Source organism: Gracilinanus agilis, chromosome 5, assembly GCF_016433145.1.
Source record: "Gracilinanus agilis isolate LMUSP501 chromosome 5, AgileGrace, whole genome shotgun sequence".
Lineage (NCBI taxonomy): Eukaryota > Metazoa > Chordata > Mammalia > Didelphimorphia > Didelphidae > Gracilinanus > Gracilinanus agilis.
The window spans coordinates 89619209-89635578 of NC_058134.1; positions in this window are offsets into that span (position 1 = coordinate 89619209).

Here is a 16370-nt window from a genome sequence, read left to right on the forward strand (position 1 = left end):
CTCTCTCTCTCTCTCTCTCTCTCTCTCTCTCTCTCTTTCTCACTCATAATATGCTACTGATAGATAGTATTTTATAATTGTTTTGTGAACATCTAGTCAAGTCTTGGTTACTGGGAAGTTACACAAAACTATTGGCACCAGTCTTCTGATAGCAGCCTCTCTCTCCTCCCACCACCAATTGGATGAGAAACTGAAATTGGTACACATACATACACACTAGAAGCTTTATATGATTCTGTGTACACTAGGTCTACCAAAATATCAGAGAGCTTACCAGTANCTCTCTCTCTCTCTCTCTCTCTCTCTCTCTCTCTCTCTCTCTCTCTCTCTCTCTCTCTCTCATAATATGATACTGATAAATAGTATTTTATAATTGTTTTGTGAACATCTAGTCAAGTCTTGGTTACTGGGAAGTTACACAAAACTACTGGCACCAGTCTTCTGATAGCAGCCTCTCTCTCCTCCCACCACCAATTGGATGAGAAACTGAAATTGGTACACATACATACACACTAGAAGCTTTATATAATTCTGTGTACACTAGGTCTACCAAAATATCAGAGAGCTTACCAGTATCACTGTTCCTCTGATGAAGTTTAAAAATATTAGGATTAATAATAAAAATTATAAGAAAAAGATAACAGTGATGAGAATGATGGTGATGACAAAGACGATTAGGGGTTCTTAACTTCTTTAGTGCCATGGTCCCCTCTGGAAAAAGCCTTATGGACTCCATTTCAGAATAATGTTTTTTTTTAATTGAAGGAAATGCTAAATTTCAGTGAAAGATAAATGAAAATAAAAACATAATTTTTTCCCAACCACTTTCATATACCCATTGGAGATCTATAGGTCTCAGTGTAAGAAGTCCTGCTCTAGAAGTTTGAGAAGCAAAGAAGTTATAGGTTGGGGGGGAGAGAACCCCTGAGGAAGAAAGATGTGGAAAATTTCCAGTTATCTATTATGGGTACAAGAAACTCAAAACAACAATCAAACAAGAAACAAAAGATTAGTGCACCATTAATATAATGAGTAACAGAAGGCAAGTGCCTGAAAATTCTAGCTTCTCTGGAAAACTGGAAAGCAGTAGGGCCAAATAATATCCATAATTATTAAGTCAAATATCCCACCATGGCATATGAATTATTAGCACTTTACCAGCTTTCTCTCAGGGGGAAACCTGATTCCATTTTTCTTAACAAGAGGAATTGCATGCTTCCTATAGAAGATGAGAATGCCAGTGATACCACTAAAAATAGCCCAATTATGTGCTGATGTACTTTATATAAAGATTTACAACTTATCCCGCCTTTTAAAAAATAATCTATAAATACAAGAAAAGAGTGTATTGGCTGAGGAGCAAAAGAGGGAGCCAAGATATCCCAGGGGTGTAAAGAACAACTTATCAAATCAATAATTACTGAATAAACTGCCAGAAATTATCATAATATTTACATTGCCTTTAATGATCATCTCAAAGTCTTTGATTCAGTTCCACACTTATGGCTTGTTCACACACTGCAAATACATAAAAATGACCCAAGCATAATGAGAATGCTAGAGTAGTTGTTGTCCCCAAGAAAAATCACTCTGTTTAAAACATGCTACCAACACAATAATGTCAAGAAAATTTTATATAAAGCATGGCATCTTTCAGGGAGATTATTTATGCCCATTAGGTTCTGCCTATCCTTCCTTCCATCCATTTTTGTCTTTCTTAAACAGAACTACATGCGGCTTCCAACTTAAATAGGGAGCCACACCAAAATATTTCATTAATCTCTTTTCATTCATTCACTAGATGTATATAGATGACATCAAGCTCTACTGTTCACCAAAACCCATTTTAAATAGCTCCTTTATCTCATGGAATCTTTCTCTAATGATATCAAAATGTCATTTGGACTTAATAATTATAAAATTCTTAATGTATGCCAAAGAAAGGCAGAGACTGAAGGTTTTGAGCAAGAATCTTGAGGTCAGATTGACCAATGAATTAAGGCAGTGCAGTTCTTACAAATAACTTTGGTCTCTAGGCAAGACACATTGAATATAAAACTATCATCAAGCAGGAAAATGTGGTTGAATACATTAAGAGACTTAATGACATCCTGAAATCAAAGTTCATTGGAAAGAACATGTTTAAATCAATTAGTACTTATACAATACTCATCTTAATGTAAAATTTTAAAATTGTAAAATGTGTCCTAACAGATTTAGATACGCTCATAACCAAAAGCTATACAATATTCATAAAACACAGAGCCCATGATGGTAACGCAACTCTAGAAAGACTATCACTTTTTCAACAAAAAGGAAGAAGAGATAAGGAGATAAACATTCTTAGATCACATGACAAAAAGGTCCAAAAATCTACCAGAAATCATTCTGGAAGGAAGAGATAATTTACTGAGCAATAATAAAGGCTGATAACAAGGACACACCATTGGACTTGTGGAGGGTAATAGAAAGTGGTTTGCTTGCCAACAGAACCTAAGAAATGGTCACGATCCAAGAATAGAATCAAAAGCCCCTCTCTGAGTGACATCTTTGTGAGCTCAGCTAACACTCTGTTGGCAAAAGAAGCTCCATCATGAGCGTTTGTTTTTGGAAAAGGGATGGTTTATAGTAGCTATTCAGGACTTGGTCATTACCATTCAGCAATCCAGAAGGATTATCTTTAAAGGACCTGGATTTAGTGGTCAATGCAGATTATCCAAAGAAATGGTGGAAACTAAACCACACATCTCTGCACCAGGAGAAAGTCGGTACCTGTCTAACGCCAAGCAAGACATGACCTGGTGGCTCTACTTGCCTTTCAAAAGATTACTCTCTCTCCTGGATCGACATTTGGCATACTACAAATACAGACTTTGAAATCTTCTTGAGAACTCCGCCAATAAACTATAGCATCCTCACAGACTAAACTAGTACCTGTGATTTCCACAGTATTCCGAAATGGAACAGAATTTTTAAAAGACATTTTAAATAGATGTAACCATGTCATATGCTAGGTGGCACAATGGTTAGAGTTAGGAAAACTTATTTTTTTGGGTTCACATCCAGCTTCTTACTTTTAGTAGCTGTATGACCCATACCAAAGTCACTTAACCACTGCCTGCCTCAGTTTCCCCATTTGTAAAATGGGGAGAATAATGGCACTTACTTTTCAGGGTTGTTGTGAGGATCAAATGAGATAATATTTGTTAAAAAAAAAAAGTGTTTAGGCAGCGCCACACCTATAGTAGGTGTTATATAAATGTTTATTCTATCCCCTCCATTTTTATATCCTCAGCTTTGGAATAATGCCTTGTATTTAATACACATTTAATGCATTTTTATTTGATTGAATCACTTTGGGCAAGTAACTTCACCCCTTTGGGCCACCATTTCCTCAACTGTAAAATAAAGGAGTTAACCAAGATGGCCCCCAAGGTTCCTTCCATTTCTAAATTTATGACTCTCAGACTTGAACCTTAAAGTTCTACACAGATGTGTTATTGCTGTTATTGTTATTAGAGATCCATGACTTCAGAGGCATGCCCAAGCCCAAGAATTCCATAATTCTGTTTTGGAAGCCATCTTTGAAAACCCAAAACAGATGCGATGGGAACCATTTATGTTACATATTTTTCTGTATGACTTCTCATCTCCACATGAGCCATCAATCAGGTTATACTTAAGGTTTGGGGCATCTGGAAAAGTAAGATCAACTTGTTTAACCCCATCCAGAAAACACAAAAAGAATACACATGCAAGAAAGCATTGGTGGATGACTTAATGATTAACCAGATGTCTGGATCATTCTTCAATTCTGAATCATTGCAAAAGAGAAATGAATGAAAGTATAAAACTACCCACTTTACAGTCATTTTCTTCTAAGTGTTTTTTTTTTTTTAAGGATCAATATTGGTTTTTTTTCTGGTTCCCTTTGGATCGCCCACCATTCTCTGTTTTGTGGGCTCAGTGGCCTCAGGTGAAACACAAGGTCGGGCTGGGTTGATTTAGTACATTATTAGCTGTTTATACAGTACTGAGGCGGCACATGACGTTGTGAAAAATGACTTTCCGATCTCAGGGAATAAATCAGGGCCAGAAACTGATTCCACTTAATACTTAACTTTAGCAAGTAAAATATTACACCTGTTATTATTCAGGGCAAACACAGTCCCTTCCATTTGTTTATTGAGGAAACAATTTATTTGAGGACATTTAATTGCAACAGTGAAACCTGTGTTGGGGGTTAATCCCAGTTTATAGACGCAATTAAAAAGGTGTGCTGGGTCCAGTATTTATTATCTAAGCCCAGAGTGTTGACACAACCAGGGTGTCAAGATGGGTGTACTTGTGTGTGTCTCTGTTGAGAGGTGTAAGACAGAGACCACACTCACAAGTGAAGTGGGCATAACTACGTGCCCATCTCTGTTGCCTGTGTGTGACAGTATAATCGAGGAAATACAATTTTATTTTACGTGATATTGGTTTAAATTATTATGTGTATCCAGGACTGTTTGGTTTCTTGTCAATGATTCATGACATTTTAATGCCCAACAGGCAAACAGTAAAGTTCCTCATCGAATATTTGGCAGCATTCCATGATCAACCTGGCCTGAATTCCCATCCTGTCTGCCCCCCACGCCTGCCCCATCCCCAGCTGCTACAGTCCAAGCAAGGACTCAACAGAAGGTCTATCTCCTAATGCTCTGTCTCAGACTGTTCAGTTAATGTTTCTGAGACCTGAAGAGAGAATTTACTATTTATCTCATTTGGGCACCTTTGGTTACTACCATGGAAATGACACATGTATATATTAAGGGCATCAGACTGACCCTCTCTCATGGGCAGAGCAGGGCGAGTCTCCTTCCAAAGGGCTGAGAGAGGAAGTGATAAATAACTAACCAGTGCAGGGGACTTTTTTATCTTAAAAAGGAGAAAAAGACTAAGCCTGTTGGTCACATTTTGGGATTGTTGTTTTTTTTTTTAATGGAAAGTTTGAATATGTTACATCCCAGGATTTAGAAGAGATTTTTTTATTCCAATTTTTATACAACTGGTAAACCATTCAGTATTAGGTATTTGAACAGAGTAGAGAAATACCATGTTTCCAAGTCCTCCTTTACCAGCCCCAATTTACTTTAAAAAATAATAACTTTATATAGGCAGTCATCTTTTAATTTGCTTTTATCCCCCTAAGATGGATATTATTCATTCATTCATTTATTCAACACTCACGTATCAAATATACCCTGTGAGCAAGCACATTTCATCAGGGTGCTCAGATGAAGAATTTTTTAAAGTGAATATTTACTGAATACTGAACCATAAGGAATAGTCTTTTTATTCATCAAACAGACATCAAAGTACTAGAGCAAGGGGCTTGGAGTCAGGAAGACTTGAATTCAAATTAAACCTCAGGTACTCATTAGCTATAAGATCCTGGGCAAATCACTTATCCCCATTTGCCTCAGTTACCACACCTATAAGAACGAGCTAGAAAAGGAAATACAAACCACTCCAGTATCTTTGCCAAGAAAACTCCAAAAAGGGGTCATGAAGAGGGAACACAATTGAAAAATGACTCAACAACCAGAAAAATTAAGCATAATTGCTATACATAAAACAACAATTCATCTTATGAAACTATAAGAGTATATCGTGGAATTAAATTAAATTTCAAAGCCAAATTCACCATTTATGACTCATTGGTATGAGTAATGTTTTAGCGTACTCTGCAAATACAACTCTGGTACTAAGTACTATACTGGGCCTTGGGGAGATGCAAAATAAGGTGTTTCTCTCTCTCTTTGTAAGACTTAAAATTATAACATGATATACATACAAACACATATAAATCAAGTAAATTATGAAAGAAAGATCAATCAAATGAAAAAAGAGATCTAGAAACTCACAGAAGAAAATAATCCATTAAGAACTAGAATTGGAAAAGGAGAAGCTAATGATTTCCCAAGATAACAAGAAATAATAAAGCAAAATCAAAAGAATGAAATAAGAGAAGAGAATCTGAAACATCTTATCACAAAACAATGGATTTGGAAAATGGATCAAAGAGTGACAATATAAGAATAGTTGAACTCTGGAAAGTTATGATCAAAAAAAGAATTTAGACACCATACTTCAAGAAATTATCAAGAATCCCAAAGAACTTATGAGAAAGAATGCTATCCACATCAAGAAGAAGAACTGTGGAAGTAGAAACACAAAAGAAAAACAAAAGATTTATCATTTGTTTATATGGGTATATGATTTGGGGTTTTGGATTTAAAAGATTACTTTATTATAAAAATGAATAATATAGAAATAGGTATACATGTATAACCCATTAGAATTGCTTCTCAGTTCTGAGAGGAGGGAGGGAAGAGAAGAGGAAGATAACTTGAATCATGTAACCATGGAAAAATACTTTAAAAATAATAAATAAATAGAAAATTTTTAAAAATCATCAAGGAACTCTGTCCAGAAATTCTAGAATCAGAGAGTAAAGAAGAAATGGAAAGAATCCACTGGAATGTCATTGCTAAGTTCCATAAATTCCAGGTCAAGGAAAAAATAAGACAACAAGGGGGGGAATTAATTCTGTTGAGCTACAATCACAAGATTTAGCAGTTGCAATATTACAAGAACACAGAACATGGAAAAAAGCATTTTGTAGAACAAAAGAACTGGCCTTAGAACCAAGAAAAACATATCCAGGAACACTGAATATAATTATAAATGGTAAAAAAAAATTGCTCTTTAAGAAACTAAAGGAGTTTCAAGTATTTCTGGGGGAGAATATGAACTAAAAGATAAGGGGGAAAAGACAAGGGAGAGACCTTGAGAGAGAGAAAAGAGGACCAATCTGAAACTCGGAGAGCAAAGGAGAGGATAAGGGCAGTTTTCTGAGAAGGAGTGCAAATTGGAGAGATGGTAGAAAAAAATGGATGTCTGAGGAGGGATACAGAAAAAAGAAAGAGGAAAACAATGAGGAAAAACATAATGGAGGGAAATATACAACTAGTAATTATGATACTGAATGTGAATGGGATGAATTCACCCATAAAACCAAAATGGATAGCAGAAGGGACCAAAAACTAAAACCAGACAATATATTGTTTATAAAAACACACTTAAAAATGAGAGACACGTATAAAGTAAAAATAAAGGGCTGGAGCAGAATATACCATGCTTCAGCTGATACAATGAAAATGAGAGTAGCAATCATAATTTCTGACAAAGTTAAAGCTAAAACAGATATAATCAAAAGACATAAACAGGGAATCTATATGCATCAAATGTTATAGCGTTCAAATTTTTTAAGGAAAAATTAAATGAGTTACAGACAGAAATAGATAACAAGGCAATAAGACTGAGGGACATTAATCTCTCCTCTCAAAACTAGATAAGTCTAGCCCCAAAAAATAAATAAGAAAGAAGTCAAGGAGATGAATAGAATCATAGATAAGTTAAATATTATGGATATCTGAAGAAAATTAAATGGGAACTGAAAAGAGTATATTTTCTTCTCAGCAGTATGTGGCAACTTCACAAAAATTGACCATATATTAGAGCACAAAAATATTCTAGTTAAATGTAGAAAAGTAGAAATATTAAATTCAACCTTCTCAGACAATGAAAATTGTATATAAAATGGGGACTATAGGAAAAAAGTAAAAACTAATTGGAGATGGAATAACTTAATCTTAATGAGTGAATTTTAAAGAACAAATTATTGAAGTAATTTAAATAATTTTATAAAAGAGAATGACAATAATAAAATATCATAACGAAATTTATGGTATATAGCAAAAGCTGTAATTAGAGGAAAATTGATTTCTCTAAATGCTCGTATTTTCACTTGCAAAAAATGAATAATACAGAAATATATTTTGCATGATAATATATCATAATCCAGATTGAATTGCTTGTCAGCTCCAGGAGAGGGAAGGGAAGAAGAAAGGGAAACTTTGGGACTTTGGAAAACTTATGTGTAAATTTGTTATTAAAATAAAAAATTTAACAAAGAAAAAAGGAAATTTAAATGCTTATGTTAATAAAATAGAGAAAGCAAAGATCAATGAATTGGGAATGCAATTTAAAAATCTAGAAAAATTCCTAACTAAATACCAAATTAGAAATCCTAAAAATTGAAGGTAAGATTAATAAAACTGGATGTTAAGAAAACCACTGAATTAATAAATAAATCTTGTAGTTGGTTTTATGAGAAAAAAATTAATCTAATTGATAAACCATTGTTAATCTTATTTATTAAAAAAAACAGAGAAGAAAAAAAATCACTAGCATTAAAAATGAAAACAGTGAATATACCACCAATGAAGATGAAATTAAAGTAATTATTAAAAGGTATTTGATTCAATTATATAAAAACAAATTTAAAAATGAAAAAAAATAGAAGAATTCTTGCCCCCCCCCATTCTTCTCAGAGAAGAATACTTAAATAAACCTATTTTAGACAAAGAAATTGAATAAGCCATAAATGAATTTTCTAGGAAAAAAAAAACATCAGAACCAAATGGATTTACAAGCAAATTCTACCAAACATTTAAGGATCAACTAATTCCAATACTAAACAAATTATTTTAAATAACAAGTATATGAAACAAATATGGTGCTGATACCTAAACCAGAAACAGCAAAAACAGAGAAAGAAAATTATAGGCCAATCTCATTAATGAGTATGGATGCAAAAAATCTTAAAGGAAATGCTAGTTAGGAGACATGAAAATATGTCATAAAAATAATATGTTATGACCAAACAAGATTTATGCCCAGAATGGTTTAATATAAGGAAAACTACAAACAAAATTAATAATGTCAATAATAAAAGTAATGAAAAACATATGATTATGTCAATAAATGCAGAAAAATCCTTTGACGAAATACAACACTCAGTCCTATTAAAATAACTGAAGGGGCAGCTGGGTAGCTCAGTGGATTGAGAGTCAGCCCTAGAGAAGGGAGGTCCTAGGTTCAAATCCGGCCTCAGACACTTCCCAGCTGTGTGACCCTGGGCAAGTCACTTGACCCCCATTGCCCACCCTTACCACTCTTCCACCGAAGTTAAGGGTCTAAAAAAAAAAAAGGATATACTATCTAGATATAAAAGGTGATACCATAAGTAAATCAGACCAGAGAATATACTACCCACCAGATTTATGGATAGGAAAAGAATTTATGAATCAACAAGAAATGGAGAGCAACTTGAAATGTAAAATGGATAATTTTGAGTACATTAAATTAAAATGTTCTAAATCCCTCCTGAGTAGAGAAATGCAAATTAAAACAACACTGAGGTACCACCTCACACCTATCAAATTGGCCAATATGACAGTAAAGGAAAATGATAAATGTTGGAGGGGATGTGGCAAAATTGGGACACTAATGCATTGTTGGTGGAGTTGTGAACTGATCTAACCACTCTGGAGGGCAATTTGGAATTATGCCCAAAAGGCTATAAAACTGTGTAAATCCTTTCATTCTATAATACTATTACTTGGTCTGCATTCCAAAGAGATTTTTTTTAATGGGAAAGGACAACTTTCTACAAAAAATATTAAGCTGCTCTTTTTGTGGTGGCAAAGAATTGAAAGCTAAAGGGATGTCCCTCAATTGAGGAATGGCTGAACAAATTGTGGCATATGATGTGATGGAATACTATTGTGCAATAAGGAATGAACAAACAGGATGGTTTCAGAAAAATCTGGAAAGACCTTAATGAACTGATGCAGAGTGAAATAAGCAGACCCAGGAGATAATTATACACAGTAACTGCAATATTGTAGGATGATCAAATGTGATAGACTTTGCTACTAGCATACAATGATCCAGGACAATTCTGAGGGATTTATAAAAAGGATACAATTTACCTCCAGAGAAAGAGCTGTTGGAGGTAGAAATGCAGATGAAAGCATATGATTTTTCACTTGTTTATTTGGATTTATGATTTGAGGTTTTGGTTTTAAAAGATTATTACAAAAATGAATAATATGGAAATAGGTGTTGAGTGATAATACATGGATAACCCAGATTGAGTTGCTTGTCAGCTCCAGGAGGGACGGCGGAGGGAAGAAGGGAATGAGACAACAGGGATCATATAACTTTGGAAAACTTATGTGGGAATTTGTTATTAAAATTTTTTTAAATCCAAATAAATACATAATTTTTTAAAAATTTGAAAAGTATTACATGAGATAAAGAACAGTGAAATGAGTAGAACCAGGAGACTTAATCATAGAAGAATAAACTGTGAATGTTACCTCCAGAAAGTGAACAGAAAGGTGAAATATGAAAGACTTAATTTATATGTCATGTTAGCCACCTTCGGTGATGCAGGGAGAGTTAGGAAGGGCTGGGACATTAGGGGATGGTATTTATTATGTAGATATGAAGAAAAATAAGTTAAACATATAGAAGATTTGTGATTTCATTTGTGAACTATCTTTTTTGACTTTGTACATGGAAATGTTTGTCTTATTTGGTTTTGTAAAATTTTGAATAAAAAAAATTTTTTTTAAACACTTACCTTCCATCTTGGAGTCAATACTGTGTATTAGCTCCAAGGCAGAAGAGTGGTAAGGGTAGGCAATGGGGGTCAAGTGACTTGCCCAGGATCACACAGCTGGGAACTGGCTGAAGTCAAATTTGAACCTAGGACTTCCTGTCTCTAGACCTGGCTCTCATTCCACTGAACTACCCAACTGCCCCCAAAAAATGTGTGTTTTTTTTTTTTTTAATGAAAAGGAAGATGTTTCAGGTGTAGGGAATAACAGCTCAGGTAAAAGTCAAGAGGTGGGAAAACACAAGGTATCATGTCTGGATAAAGCTTCGAAGAAGCAAAAGGGGAGAAAATATTTTAGCATTTGGTAGGTTTTTTTCCACACGGTTTTAGCAAATTGTACTTATGTTATGGCATATTTTTTCTATACGTTTGTTCTATATCCATATTTATCCTGTTTGACATTGTAGCATTACTTCTGTTTGGTCAGAAATCTGAGTTTTGCCACTAGATACCCATGTGATCGTGGATAATTTAATCAGTCAACATTTATTAAGTACTTATTATGTGCTGGGGATGATGCTAAGGGGTTAAGTTATTTGCCCAAGATCACATAGCTAGTAAGTGTCTGAGGTTGAGTTTGAACGCAAGTCTTCTTGACTAGATAGAGTATCCTCCGTGCCACCAAGCTGCCCCAAATTACCTGATTCAGAGGTTTGGTCTCTCTGGGACATCTTATAAGGGATGAAGTCATTGAAGAAAAAAAAAGGCATTTGCCTTATCCTGTCAAAGGGTCTCGTATGTCCTACCTATAATTGCCACGTTTTGTCCAAGAGCTTCTAGGATATAATGTGCTCAACTGTTGCAAAATTGTATTTACTGGCAACAGTCTTGGCTAGTGATGTTCTGCTATGTTCAAATGCCCAAGGACATAATGCCCCGAATACCTTAATATCACCTCCTGGCAAGGTGTCTGCTCTAATAAGCTAAAGTATTTTGTCCTGATTCTTAGATTGGAGAATCCTAGTAAACTTGTTTCTAGATGTTATGGAAGGGCTCTCTGGAAAGCCAGGTGGTACCATGTACAGCATGCTGAACCTGGAGTCATGAAGACTCAACTTCCCAAGTTCAAATCTGGCCTCAGACATTTGCTAGCTGTGTGACCCTGGGAAAGTCTCTTAATCTAGTTTGTCTCAGTTTGCTCATCTGGAAAAGGAAGCAGAGATGGAAATGGCCAACCAGTCCATTATCTTTGCCAAGAAAACCCCAAATGGAGTCACAAAGAGTCTGCCCTGACTGAACAGCAATAACAAAGGACTCTTCCATATATTTCTAATCTTTGAGGTTTTCAAAGCCCAACTCAAGTCTTACTTTATTCACAAAGCTTTGAACTGCTTGAGCCAACATTGACTTTTCTTTTTCTCTGAAGAATTTCATAATATCACAATGATTTAAAAGTTCCTTTGAGTTCTTATGCCTACTGCGGCTTTTGTAGTCTCAATCAATCATTTTGTTCCAAGTGCCATGAACATCTCAGAAAAAGACATTTCTGTGGAAGGAGTAGCTCTGTCTCTGGGATTTCCTACTGCACAATCTAATGAGAAGTCCCATGGTGTTTTGTATTATTTTCTAATTAATTCATGTGTGAGTCTTGTCTCCCCAGAATGTCTGTAAACTCCCTGAGGGCAGGTATTGTACCTAATGCCATTTCTGTATAGTAGAGGCTTCATAGTGCAAAATGCAGATCTATGACCAAACAGAAGGTAATAAATAATGTCAGAGATGGAAGCAATAACAATATGGACCAAATAGAAAAAATATGCAACACAAAAGCCATTTGTTACACCTAGGTGGGAAAAAATAGCTGAGTGTTCGAACACAGTCTGCCTCCCTGCATATTTGGATCATATGGACCTGGAGAAATTTAGAGAAACCATACAATTACTCTGGCTTTCAGTTTCCTCCATGACCTGTAAAATAGAGAGAGTTCTACTAGATGACCTCTAAGGTCTCTTCCAGCTCTGATGTATGATTCTATGAACATTTATATAGAGCTTTACAAGGATGTGATGGAACCAGCTTACACCAACCTGGAAGAGCTGATGCTAAATTCTCAGGGAACATTTATACCTCTGCAAATGCTACAAATCAGGGCTTGATTTATTGTTCTTAATTGGCTAAACACAAGAAAGTGATGGAAAAAATGTTCATAATGCAGATTAAACATGAAAGCGTGCCATGTTTTATATACATCTTTCCCTTCCTCCAAGAGGTAACTGTTAAATGTTTACCAGTATACCTCTGGCTTTGAGATTTAGAAATATCCATCTATCTATCTATCTGTCTGTCTGTCTGTCTGTCTGTCTGTCTGTCTATCTGTCTACCTACTTATCTATCTGCCTATCTGTCTATCTATCTGTCTGTCTATCTATCTGGCTGGCTGTGTCTATCTGCCTATCTGCCTACTTAACTATCTACTTATCTATCTATCTGTCTGTCTGTCTGTCTGTCTGTCTGTCTATCTATCTATCTATTTGCCTGCCTGTCTATCTATCTATCTATCTGTCTGTCTGTCTATCTATCTGGTTGGCTGTGTCTGCTTATCTGCCTATCTGCCTATCTGCCTATCTATCTATCTATCTGTCTATCTATCTATCTATCTATCTATCTATCTATCTGTCTGTCTGTCTGTCTATCTGGCTGGCTGTGTCTGTTTATCTGCCTATCTGCCTATTTATCTATCTGTCTGTCTATCTATCTATCTCTGTCTACCTTTCTAGATATATCTAAATATAGATATATAGATATATATCAATCTATAATCTCTTTTGATCTTCACAACAAGCATTTAAGGTAAGTGCTATTATAATCATCATTTTATGAATGAGGAAAATGAGACTGAGAGATGTTAAGTGATTTGTCCTAGGGCACACAACTAGTAAGTCAATAATTTGAGGTAGGATTGAAATTAAATATGAGGCAGGCTAGGAAATATGATCTTCCAGACTTCAATAGATCCCCAAGAAGCTTACATTCTACTGGGACCACAAGATTCATGTGCAGATAGTTAAATATGTCTCTTTAGGGCAGGGATGGTTCAATATTAGGAAAGCTATCTGCTCATGGGTAGGCAAAATTAATATAATAAAAATGACAATTCCACCTAAATTAATTTATTTATTCAGTGCCATACCAATCACACTACCCAAAAATTATTTCATCAAACTAGAAAAAAACACGAAACTAATCTGAAAGAATAAAAGGCCTAGAATATCAAGAGAATTAGTGGAAATAATATGAAGAAAGGTAGTTTAGTTGTTCTGGATCTCAAACTATATTATAAAAATAATCTGGTATTGGCTAAGAAATTGAATAGGGGACCAATGGAATATATTAGGCATTCAACCGATAACAATAAATGACCAACATACCCAAAGATCTAAGCTCTTGGAAGAAAATCTCACTATTCAACAAAAACTGCTGGAAAACTGGAAAACAGTATGGCAGAAACTAGGCACAGACCAACACCTCACAACATATACCAAGGTAAAGTCAAATTAGATACATGCTTTAGAAATAAACAATGATACCATAAACAAATTAGGGGAACACGAAATAGTTTACCTGTCAGATCTATGAATAAAGGAAGAATTTAAGTCCAAACAAGGCATAGGAAATATTATGAGATATAAATAGATAACTATGACCATGATAAATTGAAGAGATTTTGCACAAACAAAATCAATGCAACCAAGATAAAAAGGTAATCAACAAATTAGGAAAAAAATCTTTATAGCAAGTTTCTCTGGCAAAGGCCTCATTTCTCATGTAGACAACTGAGTCAAATTTATAAGAATACAAAGCATTCCCCAATTGATAAATAGACAAAGGGTATGAAGAGGCAATTCTTAGATGAAGAAATTACAACTATCTTTAACCCTATGAAAAAATGCTCCAAATAACTATTAGGTAAATGCAAATTTAAAAAATGTCAAGGTACCATCTCATACCTATCAGACTAGCTAACATGACAAAAATGGAAAATGATAAATGTTAGAGGGGATATGGAAAAATTGGGATGTAATATACTGTTGGTAGAGCTGTGAATTGGTACAACCATTCTGGACAGCAATCTGGACATGTCCAAGGGAACGAAAAACTGTGCATACCCTCTGACCCAGCAATACCACTGCTAGGTCTACATACCAAAGAGATTAACAATAGGGGATAATGTACAAAAATTACACAAAAATATTTATGGCAGCTCTTTTTGCAGTGGCAAAGAACTGGAAACTGAAGGATGTCTATCAGTTGTGGAATGTCTGAAAAAGTTGTGGTATATGATTGTAATGGAATACTATTGTGCCATAAGAAATGACAAACAAGGGGGCAGCTGGGTAGCTCAGTGGATTGAGAGCCAGGCCTAGAGACAGGAGGTCCTAGGTTCAAATCCGGCCTCAGACACTTCCCAGCTGTATGACCCTGGGCAAGTCACTTGACCCCCATTGCCTACCCTTACCAATCTTCCACCTATAAGTCAATACACAGAAGTTAAGGGTTTAAAATTTTTTAAAAATCATCTATAAAAAAAAAAAAGAAATGACAAACAAGATGATCCCAAAAACCCTAGAAAGACTTATATTAAGTAATAGAAAGTGAAGTAAGCAGAACCAGGAGAACATTGTACATAGTAACAACAATAATGCATGGTGATCAACTGTGAATGATTCAACTATTATCAGCAAGGCAAGGATCTAGGACAACTCCAAGGGAAGCATAAAAAAAAAAAAAGTCTATATCTAATGCCATAGAAGGAACAGAGTCCTAATGTAGACTGATGCAAACTATTCTTCACTTTATTTCCTCCATTAATTTTCTCTAGTGTAAGGGATATATGTCTTGTTTCACATGAGAAATACATAGAAATATGTATTGTATTCACATATTCACAACCTATATCAGATTACCTGCCTTCTTGGGGATGGGGGAGTGGTGAGAGGGAAGAAAAAACATAAATCACAAAACATCACAAAATGACTATTAAAAATTAAACCAGGGCGCATCTGGGTAGCTCAGTGGATGGAGAGCCAGGCCTAGAGATGGGAGGTCCTAGGTTCAAATCTGGTCTCAGACACTTTCCAGATGTGTGGCCCTGGGCAAGTCACTTAACTCCCATTGCCTACCCTTACCACTCTTCTGCCTTGGAACCAATACACAGTATTGACTCCAAGATGGAAGGTATGAGTTTAAAAAAAATTAAACTAACATGTAATCTAGAAAGAATTAAAATAATTTTTAAAAAGAACGCCTCTTTAGGGGAGTAAAGAGGAAGGCTAAAGAAAGGGACTAAAACTATAATCTACACTGACATTCAGGGTAGGGAGAAATGGTTCTTCACTTTTTGTTTTTGTTTTTTAACAACTAAGTTAAACAGAGCAAAAGCCACCCTCCCACAAATGATGTCATAGAGAAATAAAAGTTCATGTTTCAAGATTCCTTCTCCAGGCATCATCTCTTACTCAGACTTGGCCGATTGTCTCTTTTGGGAGTTTGCTGAGGCTCTAAAGCCTTTAACTAATTTACCTTAACACCATTTTACTGACTATTGGCATCTCCACTGAAGAGTAAGCAGTAAAAATGAAACTGAAATAAATTCACTTTTGTCAGGAACTCTAACAAGATTTTGGGTGGAGAAATTTGCCATAAAAACTGGCTGAAACCAAGTTAGAGATTTGACTGTAGGTTTTATTATAAATGGTTGTATTCTGCCTAATTACTGATAATTTTCCTTATGTACTTCATTTTGTTTGACTCTTATCAACATATTATCCCAACTAACACCTAGAAAAGAAAGAGC